Source organism: Mytilus californianus, unplaced genomic scaffold, assembly GCF_021869535.1.
Source record: "Mytilus californianus isolate M0D057914Y unplaced genomic scaffold, xbMytCali1.0.p SCAF_21, whole genome shotgun sequence".
Taxonomy (NCBI): domain Eukaryota; kingdom Metazoa; phylum Mollusca; class Bivalvia; order Mytilida; family Mytilidae; genus Mytilus; species Mytilus californianus.
Window position 1 is genome coordinate 7,816,859 of NW_026262670.1, and position 17,380 is coordinate 7,834,238.

General features: G+C 34.4%; 1 protein-coding gene and 2 long non-coding RNA genes across 5 annotated transcripts in view; 2 read left to right on the forward strand and 1 right to left on the reverse strand.

Annotated features, from left to right (window-relative positions):
• The window catches only part of LOC127731862 (uncharacterized), an 897,808-nt gene that overhangs the window by 645,566 nt on the left and 234,862 nt on the right, over positions 1 to 17,380 (forward strand). The gene's annotated exons all lie outside the window — the stretch shown is intronic.
• LOC127731900 (uncharacterized) overlaps positions 1 to 17,380 on the reverse strand; it is a 336,874-nt gene that overhangs the window by 166,860 nt on the left and 152,634 nt on the right. The gene's annotated exons all lie outside the window — the stretch shown is intronic.
• Positions 10,043 to 17,380, forward strand: part of LOC127731888 (uncharacterized) — a 65,794-nt gene continuing 58,456 nt past the window's right edge. The window contains exon 1 of the long non-coding RNA XR_007995889.1: positions 10,043 to 10,146. This is a non-coding gene — a long non-coding RNA (uncharacterized LOC127731888). The remainder of the gene's footprint in view (positions 10,147 to 17,380) is intronic.

Genomic DNA, 17,380 nt, shown 5'->3' on the forward strand with positions numbered 1-17,380 from the left:
CCTAAGACAAGATACTTGTATCTACGTTGGTCATTCTTTTTTTATGTAACAAAGCAGGACCAATCCTTTCAATTTGTCTCTTAGTTTGGAACGGGGAATGCTTGTGTAAAGTTCAGAAAAGTCAATTTTGTTAATACTATTGCATGATAAAAGAGTCTTAGATTGTATGTACTCTAAAAGATCTTTGGAATTTTTTAATTTCAACATCTAATTCACGCTACCTCTAGAAAAGGTAGTTCCACAATAATTTTGGAGCACGGCTTTGATTGCTGATAAAATTGATGTTAATAATTTAGAAAGAGGTTTCGTAGAGCACTTGGAAAACCCAACAATATAACGTTAAAAGCTGCATATGAATGTTCTACAAATTCAATCGATTCAAAGTATATTAAACTGATTTCAAAATTTCAATATTTAAATACATCTGGTAAATGCGAGCTTCCCAGTGATGGATTAATTGAGTTCAGATAGCATGTCCTCGGTCTATATGACAATATGAATGAGCGGTGGAACAACGGAATCATACATATTTAATGCTATTTAATTGAAGATTATTTTAAGTTGTGATTTTTTTCTGATAAATGGAAGATAATCCATATACCCTTCGAATGCTTTATACGTCCGATTATATATGTCGCTATTGTCCGGACGTCTGTATTAGAACTTTTTCTGATGATTCAAGTTGTATATCTTACAATTTCTTAATCAGCTGCGTTTATTTTTAATGTGTAATTCCCTCGTATGACCGTGTGAGTTTTTAACTGCTTTCTTCTAGCAGTGTATACACATATATTTACTGTTGTCAGGAATCTAGATCGAATGCCAACATCTTTATTTTAGCAGATAAGTTGTATCAATATTGTAAAAATAAGCAGCTTAGAAATCGTATATAAGATGTGTATTTATTTTAGCTAGACGAAATATGAACACAGTTGATGAGTTATGTGTTGTACACAGGAATTCTATTCAAATATGTTGTGTTCTGTATAGAATCCACGGTAAATGAATAGGCTGACGTCACGACAATGGTTTATGTGTTGTACACAGGAAATAGCATTCTATTTAAATATGTTGTGTTTTGTATAGAATCCACGGTAAATGAATAGGCTGACGTCACGACAATGGTTTAAGTGTTGTACACAGGAAATAGCATTCTATTTAAATATGTTGTGTTTTGTATAGAATCCACGGTAAATGAATAGGCTGACGTCACGACAATGGTTTAAGTGTTGTACACAGGAAATAGCATTCTATTTAAATATGTTGTGTTTTGTATAGAATCCACGGTAAATGAATAGGCTGACGTCACGACAATGGTTTAAGTGTTGTACACAGGAAATAGCATTCTATTTAAATATGTTGTGTTTTGTATAGAATCCACGGTAAATGAATAGGCTGACGTCACGACAATGGTTTAAGTGTTGTACACAGGAAATAGCATTCTATTTAGATATGTTGTGTTTTGTATAGAATCCACGGCAAATGAATAGGCTGACGTCACGACAATGGTTTAAGTGTTGTACACAGGAAATAACATTCTATTTAAATATGTTGTCTTTTGTATAGAATCCACGGTAAATGAATAAACTGACGTCACGACAATGGTTTAAGTGTTGTACACAGGAAATAGCATTCTATTTAAATATGTTGTGTTTTGTATAGAATCTACGGTAAATGAATAGGCTGACGTCACGACAATGGTTTAAGTGTTGTACACAGGAAATAGCATTCTATTTAAATATGTTGTGTTTTGTATAGAATCCACGGTAAATGAATAGGCTGACGTCACGACAATGGTTTAAGTGTTGTACACAGGAAATAGCATTCTATTTAAATATGTTGTGTTTTGTATAGAATCCACGGTAAATGAATAGGCTGACGTCACGACAATGGTTTAAGTGTTGTACACAGGAAATAACATTCTATTTAAATATGTTGTCTTTTGCATAGAATCCACGGTAAATGAATAGGCTGACGTCACGACAATGGTTTAAGTGTTGTACACAGGAAATAGCATTCTATTTAAATATGTTGTGTTTTGTATAGAATCCACGGTAAATGAATAGGCTGACGTCACGACAATGGTTTAAGTGTTGTACACAGGAAATAGCATTCTATTTAAATATGTTGTGTTTTGTATAGAATCCACGGTAAATGAATAGGCTGACGTCACGACAATGGTTTAAGTGTTGTACACAGGAATTCTATTCAAATATGTTGTGTTTTGTATAGAATGCACGGTAAATGAATAGGCTGACGTCACGACAATGGTTTAAGTGTTGTACACAGGAAATAGCATTCTACTTAAATATGTTGTGTTTTGTATAGAATCCACGGTAAATGAATAGGCTGACGTCACGACAATGGTTTAAGTGTTGTACACAGGAAATAGCATTCTATTTAAATATGTTGTGTTTTGTATAGAATCCACGGTAAATGAATAGGCTGACGTCACGACAATGGTTTATGTGTTGTACACAGGAAATAGCATTCTATTTAAATATGTTGTGTTTTGTATAGAATCCACGGTAAATGAATAGGCTGACGTCACGACAATGGTTTAAGTGTTGTACACAGGAAATAGCATTCTATTTAAATATGTTGTGTTTTGTATAGAATCCACGATAAATGAATAGGCTGACGTCACGACAATGGTTTAAGTGTTGTACACAGGAATTCTATTTAAATATGTTGTGTTTTGTATAGAATCCACGGTAAATGAATAGGCTGACGTCACGACAATGGTTTAAGTGTTGTACACAGGAAATAGCATTCTATTTAAATATGTTGTGTTTTGTATAGAATCCACGGTAAATGAATAGGCTGACGTCACGACAATGGTTTAAGTGTTGTACACAGGAAATAGCATTCTATTTAAATATGTTGTGTTTTGTAAAGAATCCACGGTAAATGAATAGGCTGACGTCACGACAATGGTTTAAGTGTTGTACACAGGAAATAGCATTCTATTTAAATATGTTGTGTTTTGTATAGAATCCACAGTAAATGAATAGGCTGACGTCACGACAATGGTTTAAGTGTTGTACACAGGAATTCTATTCAAATATGTTGTGTTTTGTATAGAATGCACGGTAAATGAATAGGCTGACGTCACGACAATGGTTTAAGTGTTGTACACAGGAAATAGCATTCTACTTAAATATGTTGTGTTTTGTATAGAATCCACGGTAAATGAATAGGCTGACGTCACGACAATGGTTTAAGTGTTGTACACAGGAAATAGCATTCTATTTAAATATGTTGTGTTTTGTATAGAATCCACGGTAAATGAATAGGCTGACGTCACGACAATGGTTTAAGTGTTGTACACAGGAAATAGCATTCTATTTAAATATGTTGTGTTTTGTATAGAATCCACGATAAATGAATAGGCTGACGTCACGACAATGGTTTAAGTGTTGTACACAGGAAATAGCATTCTATTTAAATATGTTGTGTTTTGTATAGAATCCACGATAAATGAATAGGCTGACGTCACGACAATGGTTTAAGTGTTGTACACAGGAATTCTATTTAAATATGTTGTGTTTTGTATAGAATCCACGGTAAATGAATAGGCTGACGTCACGACAATGGTTTAAGTGTTGTACACAGGAAATAGCATTCTATTTAAATATGTTGTGTTTTGTAAAGAATCCACGGTAAATGAATAGGCTGACGTCACGACAATGGTTTAAGTGTTGTACACAGGAATTCTATTTAAATATGTTGTGTTTTTTGTTGTTGAGAAATTCAATAGAAAAACATAGAAAAAAAAATCTATTGGAATTGTAGCCTTGCTATTCTAATGAGTGATTTTCTATGAAGCCTTGTTATTCTAATGAGTGATTTTCTATGTAGCCTTGTTATTCTAATGACTGATTTCCTATGTAGCCTTGTTATTCTAATGAGTGATTTTCTATGTAGCCTTGTTATTCTAATGACTGATTTTCTATGAAGCCTTGTTATTCTAATGACTGATTTTCTATGTAGCCTTGTTATTCTAATGACTGATTTGTCTATGAAGCCTTGTTACTCTAATGACTGATTTGTCTATGAAGCTTTATTATTCTAATGACTGATTTTCTATCTAGCCTTGTTATTCTAACGCCTCTGTTAACATGGTTAAGATTATTTCAACTTGTCCAGACTCGGGGCAATTTAGATCATAAAACTTTGTATAGAAATTGTCTATTATTGCTGATGTCACTGTTAACATGGTTAAGATGATCTCAACTTGTCCAGACTCGGGGCAAGTTAGATCATAAAACTTTGTATAGAAATTGTCTATTGTTGTAGATGTTTCTGTTAACATGGTTAGGATGATCTCAACTTGTCCAGACTCGGGGCAAGTTAGATCATAAAACTTTGTATAGAAATTGTCTATTGTTGTAGATGTCTCCGTTAACATGATTAAGATGATCTCAACTTGTCAAGACTCGCGGCAAGTTTGATCATAAAACTTTGTATAGAAATTGTCTATTGTTGTAGATGTCTCTGTTAACATGGTTAAAATGATCTCAGCTTGTCCAGACTCGCGGCAAGTTAGGTCATAAAACTGTGTATAGAAATTGTCTATTATTGTAGATGTCTCTGTTAACATGGTTAAAATGATCTCAATTTGTCCAGACTCGCGGCAAGTTAGATCATAAAACTGTGTATAGAAATTGTCTATTGTTGTAGATGTCTCTGTTAACATGGTTAAGATTATCTCAACTTGTCCAGACTCGCGGCAAGTTAGATCATAAAACTGTGTATAGAAATTGTCTGTTGTTGTAGATGTCTCTGTTAACATGGTTAAAATGATTTCAACTTGTACAGACTCGCGGCAAGTTAGATCATTAAACTGTGTATAGAAATTGTCTATTGTTGTAGATGTCTCTGTTAACATGGTTAAAATTATCTCAACTTGTCCAGACTCGCGGCAAGTTATATCATAAAACTGTGTATAGAAATTGTCTATTGTTGTAGATGTCTCTGTAAACATGGTTAACATGATCTCAACTTGTCCAGACTCGCGGCAAGTCATATCATAAAACTTTGTATAGAAATTGTCTTTTGTTGTAGATGTCTCTGTAAACATGGTTCAGATGATCTCAACTTGTCCAGACTCGGGACAAGTTAGTCCATAAAACTTTGTATAGAAATTGTCTTTTGTTGAAGATGTCTCTGTTAACATGGTTAAGATAATCTCAACTTGTCCAGATTTGCGGAAAGTTAGATCATAAAACTTTGTATAGAAATTGTCTTTTGTTGTAGATGTCTCTGTTAACATGGTTAAGAAGATCTTAATTTGTCCAGACTCGGGGCAAGTTACTATAGTAGACCATAAAAATTTGTATAGAAATTGTCTATTGTTGTAGATGTCTCTGTTTACATGATTAAGATGATCTCAACTTGTCAAGACTCGCGGCAAGTTAGATCATAAAACTGTGTATAGAAATTGTCTATTGTTGTAGATGTCTCTGTTAACATGATTAAGATGATCTCAACTTGTCAAGACTCGCGGCAAGTTAGATCATAAACTTTTGTATTAAAATTGTCTTTTGTTGTAGATGTCTCTGTTAACATGATTAAGATGATCTCAACTTGTCAAGACTCGGGGCAAGTTATATCATAAAACTTTGTATAGGAATTGTCTATTGTTGCTGATGTCTCTGTTAACATGGTTAAGATGATCTCAACTTTTCCAGACTCGGGGCAAGTTAGATCATGAAACTTTGTATAGAAATTGTCTATTGTTGTAGATGTCTCTGTTAACATGGTTAAGATGATCTCAACTTGTCCAGACTCGGGGCAATTTAGATCATAAAACTTTGTATAGAAATTGTCTATTATTGCTGATGTCTCTGTTAACATGGTTAAGATGATCTCAACTTGTCCAGACTCGGGGCAAGTTAGATCATAAAACTTTGTATAGAAATTGTCTATTGTTGTAGATGTTTCTGTTAACATGGTTAAGATGATCTCAACTTGTCCAGACTCGGGGCAAGTTAAATCATAAAACTTTGTATAGAAATTGTCTATTGTTGTAGATGTCTCTGTTAACATGGTTAAGATGATCTCAACTTGTCCAGACTCGGGGCAAGTTAGATCATAAAACTTTGTATAGAAATTGTCTATTGTTGTAGATGTCTCTGTTAACATGATTTAGATGATCTCAACTTGTCAAGACTCGCGGCAAGTAAGATCATAAAACTTTGTATAGAAATTGTCTATTGTTGTAGATGTCTCTGTTAACATGATTAAGATGATCTCAACTTGTCAAGACTCGGGGCAAGTTAGATCATAAAACTTTGTATAAGAATTGTCTATTGTTGCTGATGTCTCTGTTAACATGGTTAAGATGATCTCAACTTTTCCAGACTCGGGGCAAGTTAGATCATAAAACTTTGTATAGAAATTGTCTATTGTTGTAGATGTCTCTGTTAACATGGTTAAGTTATCTCAAGTTGCCAAGTCTCGGGGCAAGTGAGATCATAAAACTTTGTATAGAAATTGTCTATTGTTGTAGATGTCTCTGTTAACATGGTTAGGATGATCTCAACTTGTCCAGACTCGGGGCAAGTTAGATCATAAAACTTTGTATAGAAATTGTCTATTGTTGTAGATGTCTCCGTTAACATGATTATTGTTGTAAATGTCTATTGTTGTAGATGTCTATTGTTGTAGATGTCTATTGTTGTAGATGTCTATTGTTGTAGTAGACTATTGTTGTAGATGTGTATTGTTGTAGGTGTCTATTGTTGTAGATGTCTGTTGTTGCAGATGTCTATTGTTGTAGGTGTCTATTGTTGTAGATGTCTATTGTTGTAGATGTCTATTGTTGTAGATGTCTGTTGTTGTAGATGTCTATTGTTGTAGTAGACTATTGTTGTAGATGTGTATTGTTGTAGGTGTCTATTGTTGTAGATGTCTGTTGTTGTAGATGTCTATTGTTGTAGGTGTCTATTGTTGTAGATGTCTATTGTTGTAGATGTCTATTGTTGTAGATGTCTATTGTTGTAGTAGACTATTGTTGTAGATGTGTATTGTTGTAGGTGTCTATTGTTGTAGATGTCTGTTGTTGTAGATGTGTATTGTTGTAGGTGTCTATTGTTGTAGATGTGTATTGTTGTAGGTGTCTATTGTTGTAGATGTCTGTTGTTGTAGATGTGTATTGTTGTAGATGTCTATTGTTGTAGGTGTCTATTGTTGTAGATGTCTATTGTTGTAGATGTCTATTGTTGTAGGTGTCTATTGTTGTAGATGTCTGTTGTTGTAGGTGTCTATTGTTGTAGATGTCTATTGTTGTAGGTGTCTATTGTTGTAGATGTCTATTGTTGTAGGTGTCTATTGTTGTAGATGTCTATTGTTGTAGATGTCTATTGTTGTAGATGTCTATTGTTGTAGATGTCTGTTGTTGTAGATGTCTATTGTTGTAGGTGTCTATTGTTGTAGATGTCTATTGTTGTAGATGTCTATTGTTTAAAGTGTCTATTGATGTAGATGTCTATTGTTGTAGATGTCTATTGTTGTAGATTTCTATTGTTGTAGATGTCTATTGTTGTAGATGTCTATTGTTGTAGATGTCTATTGTTGTAAATGTCTATTGTTGTAGGTGTCTATTGTTGTAGATGTCTATTGTTGTAGATGTCTATTGTTGTAGATGTCTATTGTTGTAGATGTCTATTGTTGTAGATGTCTATTGTTGTAGATGTCTATTGTTGTAGATGTCTATTGTTGTAGGTGTCTATTGTTCTAGGTGTCTATTGTGTAGATGTCTATTGTTGTAGGTGTCTATTGTTGTAGGTATCTATTGTTGTAGGTGTCTATTGTTGTAGGTGTCTATTGTTGTAGATGTCTATGGTTGTAGGTGTCTATTGTTGTAGTTGTCTATTGTTGTAGGTGTCTATTGTTGTAGATGTCTCTTTTGTGTTTTTGGAATGCTGACTCATGACAAACACTTTTTATTTCTTGTTATTCATATTGAACATGACAATTCAAAATTTTCAAAAATATTTAGGAGGCATTTCTGGTTTATATATTTTATCAAGTAAAGATTGGAACTGGTTAATCGACGAAGCATTTTTAAATAAGGATCTAATTCATTCCAGAGTTTAACAACAGATGGTAGGAAACTTCTATAATAGGAAACTGTTCTGCACCTTGGAATGGCATAATTCTGAAGATCTCTGGTTGTTGTTTGTTGCTGTATATCATATTCGTTTTTTCATTTATTGTTTGTACATAAACCAGACCATTACATCTGTTTTCTTCTTTGAATTGTTTTACATTTGTCATTTCGGGGCCTTTCAAAAATTGCTGAGCGGAATGTGATTTACTCATTGTTGAAGGCCAAAAGTTGACCTATCCATTTATTAAAAAGTCCTGGTCACCGAGGGGAGTGGATTCAACAACTGCATGATATGTGCATATATGAATTCATGTCCTTTTATTATTTTTGTGATGTATTATGTAATGTGTTATTTTGTTTTCATGTATCCCATCAACCCCATTGGGGTATATAATATGTGCATTTTTTCAATAAACTATAACAAAAAACTTAATTCTACGTCATTTGGTCTCTGGTGGAGAGTGACTCTTGCCTCAATAGCAATGATATTGCATCGTTTTATTTATGTAAGAAAAACATGATCTTGTGGGATGCCTAAATAAAAGTATCGACATGATGTAGGACCGTTACTGTTTATACCCGTATAACAATACATATATATTGATAAAAACAATATAAGTTAAACTTTCAATATTCATAACCTTCTATTGATTTCTCACATGCATAAACCTGCATTTTAACTTATTTTATTGTGATGTAGAAAGAAGTATATTGACTGAGGACGAAGTCCGAGGTCGATATACTTCTTTGGGTCGATATATCCTGTATTGACCTCATACAAAGGCTATTATTGTTATACTATTAATTTCCGACCATATTTGTATCAAAATCGTGAGTGCAATATATTCTCTTTTTTCGATATCATATTGTCTCTTTGACAATAACAATATATTAGAGTTATTTCAATTATTTTTTTATGTTTTTTCTGTACATCTTATGTAATTGAAGATTTTTTTTTCAAATAATCGATCATAAATATACACATTTTAAATTTTTTTAACAATATCATGAAATTCATTACATGATGTCACAAAGTATATCGGTTTTTAGAAATTCTAAAAATAACCGTGCAATATCACTTTTGCTATCCGCCGTTTTCTATCTACCTTATATAGTTTAACATGTGACTATTCGTGTACGAATCAAATTAGTTGGAATATATGAATTAATAATATTATACAATTATAGCCTTTGTATGAGGTCGATACAAGGATATATTGACCTGAAAAAGTATATTGACTGAGCACGAAGTCCCAGGTCGATATACTTCTTTAGGTCGATATATCCTGTATTGACCTCATACAAAGGCTATAATTGTTATATTATTAATTACTGACCATATTTGTATCAAAATCGTCACTGCATTATACTATCATCTTTTTTGATCATGTAATTTTGTTGGAATTTTATAGATATCATATTGTCTCTTTGACAAAAACAACATATTAGTTGTTATGTCAAATATAATTTTTTATGTTTTTGTGTTCATCTTATGTGTTTGAAGATTTTTTTTTCAAATAATCGTTCATAAATATAAACTTTTAACAATATCATGAAATTCATTAGATGACGTCACAAAGTATATCGGTTTTTAGATATTCTAAAAATAACCGTGCAATATCACTTCTCTATCCGCCGTTTTGAGATAAGTGCAAAGAGTGATAAAAATTAATGCATGCAGCTTCCTCCCACTTCTCCCTCCATTTTTAACAACTCCTTCCCTTGAAATTTAAATAAGAAATAAGATGACTCAAATGTTTGTGTTATTTCGCCAAGGTTCACGTTATAACGCTAACATAGGAAGAAACACAAAAAAAAATTGCATGGCGCTTATACGTTTCCGCACTAACGTCTATTAAAGTTGATCTTTTGTTATTGGTTCAATAAACATATATTGCATTGCATTGACGGGTATTGTATTACATACTAGATACCCGTATGTAGAAATGACTGACTTGTCGACAATCGGTAATGTTTATAAAGGAAACGAAAATGGAAATTCTTTTTAACCAAGAGGACTATTTTTAAAGGTAATTTTAGTTAGTTCTGTTAAATATATATATGTATACTATATATAAAATGACAGTTGTTTTCCATTTGTTTGATGGGTTTGAGCTTTTGATTTTGCCATTCAGTGATAAGGGACTTTCCGATTTGAATTTTCCATGGAGTTCGGTATTTTTGTTATTTTACTTTTCATTATTCAGACAGTAATATAAGTATAGTAAAATCTATATTTGTGTGTTACATTAAATGACCTTTATGAAAAGAAAATAATATTGTAGATTTTCGTGAACATGGGCGTATCAGGGATGCATCTTATGTTGAAAAATATGTTTTTAGTTCTTTTTTTAAAATTTTTGACAGCCTACTTTTTTAATATACTCCTCCGTATCTTCCTCCCTTTATGAAAGTCTTGGATCTGCCACTGGTGAAAGATATCATATGTTTCACGTATATATGCCCCCTTTGAGGACCTCATTCTGAAATATAAGAAGACAACTTTTCAAGTTACTATTTTACCAAGTTTTTTAATTCAATTCATAGTAAACCAAACAGAAAAGCTGGACGTCATAATACAAACTTGCTTAAGCCTTGTAAGATGCACATATTTACTAGTTTAAAATAAACTTATAAACAAGTCTTACAGGTTTTTCAATCGTCTTTGTTTATCGCCCCGTAAATGATTTGTAATAGCTATCAGTGTTCTTTCAATGGACAGCTAACAAAGGTAAATCTATTTAAAGGTCCATCTAACAAAGAATTAAACATAACTTCCTTATTCATTGTACACGGAAATGTACCATTGATTATACCATTTGAATGATCCAGTCATGTGGCCTAGACATAAATTATTTTCCTGAATGTGACCTACCGAATTAGACTTATTACCTGATTTGTACTAACATGAGCAACACGACGGGTGACACATGTGGAGCAGGATCTACTTACCCTTCCGGAGCTCCCGAGATCACCCCCAGTTTTTTGTGGGGTTCGTGTTGTCTTTAGTTTTTTATGTCATGTTTTGTGTACTATTATTTGTCTGTTGGTCTTTTTCTTTTTTAGCCATGCATGACGTTGTCAGTTTGTTTTCAACTTATGAGTTTGAATGTCCCTCTGGTATCTTTCTCCTCTCTGTTATTGATTTATTTTCTCTGCATGACAACATATATTTTCTGTGTAATACTTCAATAAATTTACTACAAACAACATTTTTTTTACGATTAACAATCAATTGCTAATTTATTATCGACAGCGGTCACTGATAATTTATTTGTATGTATAAGTATTGCCGATTGACAACCAAATGTCAGGTTTTTTTCTTCATTTTGTCTATGTGATCTTCATACTGCAAAGCAAGTAATTTTTTGGTATGCATCATTTTTCGTTTTCTTTCAAGAAAACTGTTCACATGATCATATTTAGTACTAGTACATTGGACAATTCAGAATCATTTTATATCTTTAAAGGGGTGGATGTATTTTTCTGAGGGATATCAAAAGTCATTTCTTAACCCTGATTGGCTCATAATATACCTCTGAAGTGTGCCCATTTTTGTTTCTGATGGGTTTTTTGTTGTCTTAATATGTAAAATTGAGGAATTGCTGGCACAATTTGGCATTTGAGGGGTTTAAAACAAGGCATGTGAGAGATTGAAATGTGCCTGAAATTTTTCTTAGGGGGTCTTTGACAAGGTATAATCACCCCGGCTTTTCATATATTCAACGGAAAGTCCAATTACGAATTGTAAAAGGAAAATTGTTTCTATGCAGCCTTTTTGTTTACCATATAAGACTATGGAGCAGTCAATATACAAGACTCGGAGCGGGCCCAGGATTTTTCAAAAGAGGGGGCGGCGTTATTTCAGAAAACGGAATCTATCTACTACCGACGAGCGGAATAGACCCTATCGCTATTTAGGAATCTGCGACACTTGCAGGTGCTGATCCACTGAGTCATTTTTAAAAGGGGGTTCCCAACCCAGGATAAAAAGGGGGGTTCCAACTATATGTCCCCACTCAAATGCATTGATCGTCAAAAAAAGGGGGATTCCAACCCCCGGGCCGGAACCCCCCCCCCCCCTTTGGATCCGCCACTGACTTGAACTGTTGACATTATACAACAATCACGTTACCTTTGTGGCGCTAGACATTTTTTATTGTCACGTCAAAATTTTTACGGGAATATGATGTCCAGTAATGACGGACAAAAAGCGATAAGGTGTATTAGAGCGGAACTTTTTTAACGATTTTTTGTTAAAAAAATCATTTAAATCGTGAGAAACAATGAGAAACTTTTTGAAGATCAAAGTGCAGCGTACGTCCTCTACGTATCCCTGGATCAACCGGTACGACTGCAACCTGTCTGCTAGTCCCAGCTGTCTGACTTATAAATAATTTTATCATAAAAAATTCCGGAAACAAGTCCTGAAACGAGTTGTATATTATGCGTTTATAGATATTAGTTTCCCGCCGCCTGTCAAAGTATGTTTCCTGTTACGATTGTGAAAGGAAATGGTAAAAATTGACCGTTTTTGTCGATTATACTCAAAGATGCATATACAATATGTTGTGAATACACAAAGAAGTATGTTAAAATAAAACGTGCAAGTTGAAATGTTGGTCCCAGGTGGTCCAGTGAAATATAATATCATTGACAACCCTGGGTAGGTGTACTCCAGCAACAAAAGCCACAGCTTACTCCACGTTAGTAAGACCAACTCTGCAATATGCTTCCCCAGTATGGGTTCCTCACCAAATTACCATCATACGTGACATAGAGCAGGTACAGAGACGAGCAGCTCGATTTGTTTATAGTTGCTACCATGACAACTATCCTCCTGGAGAGGGGTTCTTATTGTCGAGTTACAAAAGTAGAGTTGTAAGTTACGAAAGTCGAGTTGTGAGTTACGAAAGTTGAGTTGCGAGTTACAAGTTACGAAGGTCGAGTTGCGAGTTAAGAAGGTCGAGTTACGAAAGTCGAGTTGCCAGTTACAAAGGTTGAGTTGCGAGTTAGGAAGGTCGAGTTGCGAGTTATGAAGGTTGTTGCGAGTTACAAAGGTCGAGTTGCGAGTTACAAATAGATTATGTTTCTCTTATTTCTTAAGAATTATATGTATATAAACGGTTGTATACATTGTATATAGATAATACTCAAAATTGACAACAACACTTCAAATGGTCTGCAATTTTATTAGCTATGGTCTACATGTTTCACCTGCAGGGCAGGCGTCATCAGGACAATTTTCATACAGAAATTAATTACTGAAGTACTCAAAGTGGTACATTGAATTTGACGTTGTCATGGTGAGAGAAACAATGAAAAGTGAAAGTAGCCATAAAGAGTTATAAATAGATAAGATAAATATAGAAAAATAAAGTTTGTTTACAATGTAAATTGAGTTCGTTTTACTTTTATATGATACATGACATTGTTCTAAAGGCTTGGTATCTGAATGGACGATCTTCCAATTGTTCCTACCACTTCGCAAGGCTTCTCTTCCAACCTGGCCATTGTTGGAATTTACTACTTCCTGGCGCGTCGGCAACAATGGGAAGATTTTGGTCGCCGCTAATGGAAAATGAAATTGTCAAAACTTGTTCCCTTGTTAATTATTTGGTATTTATATAATTTTTTGATCGTCTGCTGTAGTTGGTCTGTTTATCAGCATGGTTGTAAATTTATAGTTCATTTATGATCGGCACCCGCGTGGTGTGTGGTCCATTTCTTCTGCTATCATTCATAGATGTACATGTATGTAAGGTGGTATCGGAAATCTTGGTAATCTTGGTTTAGTTGTTGTTTTGTCGCACATATGGAATAATCCTTGGTCCATGTATAAGCTGGTGGACCATAGCTAATAAAATTGAAGACCATTTGAAGTGTTGTTGTCAATTTTGAGTATTATTTAAATGGTGCATTCATTTGCATAATTTGACAACCCCGCATACCAAGGTATCCACTTCAGGGACTCTATCGAAATGATTCACACAGGCGTTGGTTCACCAAACGGAGTTTAATTGTATATAAATGTTCTTGTCGTCTGATTTTTTAAACAGAATTTTCCGGTTTACTTTGCATTTAATAATCAAAGCATACATGTACCCGAACTTAGTTATACACTGCATGAGGAAGGGTCCTGGTATTTTGATTGCAGGATTTGAAAGAGTTATGTGATACTTATTTATAAGAGTCTATATGCTGCAAAGTCACGCACGCTTAAATTTCTTTCATGAGAGCGACATTGTTCATTTTCTAAAATAAAACAGGATATACTGTAGATACATGTATAAGACAAAATGTATACTGTACTGAACATATCAAGCATAAGAAAATTAATCATGTAGACAAAATTTTTACTGTGCGTGCTGTTGTGCGTTTGTTTTTTCTACATTGGCTAGAGGTATAGGGGGAGGGTTGAGATCTCAAAAAACATGTTTAACCCCGTCGCATTTTTGCGCCTGTCCCAAGTTGGGAGCCTCTGGCCTTTGTTAGTCTTGTATCATTTTTGATTTTAGTTTCCTGTGTATAATTTGGAGTTTAGCATGACGTCCATTATCACTGAACTAGTATACATATTTGTTTAGGGGCCAGCTGAAGGACGCCCCCGAGTGCGGGAGTTTCTCGCTGCATTGAAGACCCATTGGTGGCCTTCGGCTGTTGTCTGCTCTATGGTCAGGTTGTTGTCTCTTTGACACATTCCCCATTTCCATTCTCAATTTTATATCTGAATACTATAACGCAAAAATAAGCAGCGGCTATAGATGTCTTTTTATGGCATTATGGTAACTTCCTGGCATAGATCATAATATGGAGCTTTTTTTTAATTTGGAAAGATGTTATTCTACAATAAGCTATTATACCGCTGTTACAAAAAATAAAGGAACAGTTTTAAGGAATGTTATGGCGTGTGTTTTTTACGGTATGAGCATGGAAGCCTTGTCTGTCATGAGTTTACTTTTTCACCTACGTACATGCAGCCTTGATACAAATGTTGTAGTTTCAGATATCAGCTGGGTATTGTACATTTTTGTATGTTTAACCCGTTTTTTCAGAGAGAAGTTACATATTCCAAAACTTGGTCTTTTGTCTCTTTTACAAAAGTATATTTGACAGCTACATGTATAGAATAAAGAATGGAAACGGGGAATGTGTCAAAGAGACAACCCAACCAAAATATACAAGTCAACCCAAGGCCACCAGGTATCAGGTCCGTTAGCGCCCAATACACTTTCGCACCCTACACGTTCCAGGGGTTAAAAAATTTTGTTACAGCTCACTAGCCCAGGACTTATTGGGAGCAGGATTTTACTAGCCCTGTTGAAAGAGCTGCTATCCCATCAAAACTACCTGCTAGCCCGAGTATACCTTACAAATTCAGAGTTTGCTGCATAATACAAAGTGGGTGTCCCTTGTTTTGAAAGCGGCATTATACACGGTATTTAATAAAATAAATCAAATATATGTTTGTTTTATTAATTATGACAAGGATCTTTAGACATCTCTTTGGATTTCTGTTGTACTATGGGTTGTTCAATATTTTCGGCCACAGAAAACATGTTCATTGGATCTGTCATGTGAAACCAGTAGTTCAATTCAGATATATTTGTTGTTCCCACATACAAAGCAGACTTTATTAGCGTGGTCGGAAAAATAACGGCAATATTTACAAAACATCGTCTCTGGTTTATCATCAGCAACAGACGACCTTGACCAAGGGAATCTTTCTGTTCATGACACTTTAAATGTTCTTTTCTGCTTTTCCAGGGCGTATTTGGCATTTTTTTTGGGATGAATTTTCAGCCTCATTACCCCCTTCGTCTACCGTTTTTTCGTTTTGAAACTGACAAAGTTCCTGGGGTGCCCGTACTAAAATATTTAGAAATATTTTGGTGCATTGTTTCGTGCTCAACAGCTGTCCGACAAGACAGGTCAATATCGATCAATGCATCATACAGCCCCCAGTACCGTTAATTGAAAATCTCGGAATAAGCAATGTACTATACCTTCTGTACTGAGAAATCAATATTGAAAGTACGAGAATTGTGATCAATACACGATGCTGGTCCACCAAGAGTTAGTTGTATTATTTTTAAAACATGTACAGAATCTAGAAGCTACATGTACAGAAGTTAGTGGATTTTTTAACCCCTGCATTCGCACCCCACACAATCGCCTCTTAGGTCCGTTCGCACCCTACACGTTCGCATCCAATTTTTATTCAAATTCAAGTTGAATTATTAGTTTTTGGAAATTTTGCTTTAGCTTGCTATAGCAAAATACTTTCCTAAGGCATCGACTTAAACCGGAAGTTGGACAGACTATCTAACTATAGGATATGTGTTCTACTCCTAGATACAATGTAGTACTAGTGTTTGAATACTAATTCTAGGAAGATGCTTTTGAAATTTTGAGTTACTTCTATTTTGATTAGCTTACAGCTTGAATAAAAATGGAGTGAATGTTAATAGATAATTCAAATGAACTCAACTTCATTTTGAAAATGGCTATCACAAACACTACTTCGCGGATCTGCGCTGGGCAGAAAATAAAATCAATACACATCTACCAGTTTCTACGTTATGCTTTTATCGGTATTCCCCAGACATGCGTGAGATCCATATATGTGTGCCTCCCGACGGGAGTACAATAATCCCAGTTTCAGGGGTTTCCTTCCGCCCTCCAGTTGAAGAGAAAATAAATACTGTGTTTAAAATATTTCATGAATGCACGTTTTGCGATGCTATTTTTACTACAATTTTTACAAATGTTTATAAAAGACGTAAAAGCACGAGTGTATCGAAAGTATCCTGGTATCTCATCTCGGCCCACAACACACGCGGACTATAACAACCTCGGCCTATTACATAATCGGCCTCACAAAATCGGACTATAACAATATTCGTATATATACTTTTTGTTATTAAGTCTCCTAAACAAAGTTTTTGCTCAGTTTTTATTTTTCTCTTGGGTTCTATTTAGGGGTATTTTGAGGGCCTACAGAAGGAAGGGTTTTACTATAGAACCCTATGGGATTTTTTTTTTTTAATTTTCAAATGGCTATAACTTGAAAACAGTAAGTGATAGACACACACGGTCTTCAGTATGATCACAGGACAATAAAACAAATCAAATAAAATATAGATTGAGTCCCTGGGGTCACCCCACCCCCTTCTGTTTGAGAACTTCTAAACGGTCGAGATCCCCACCCCTAAACGATATATATTCATGTATGGGACAATAATACAAATTAAATGAAATATA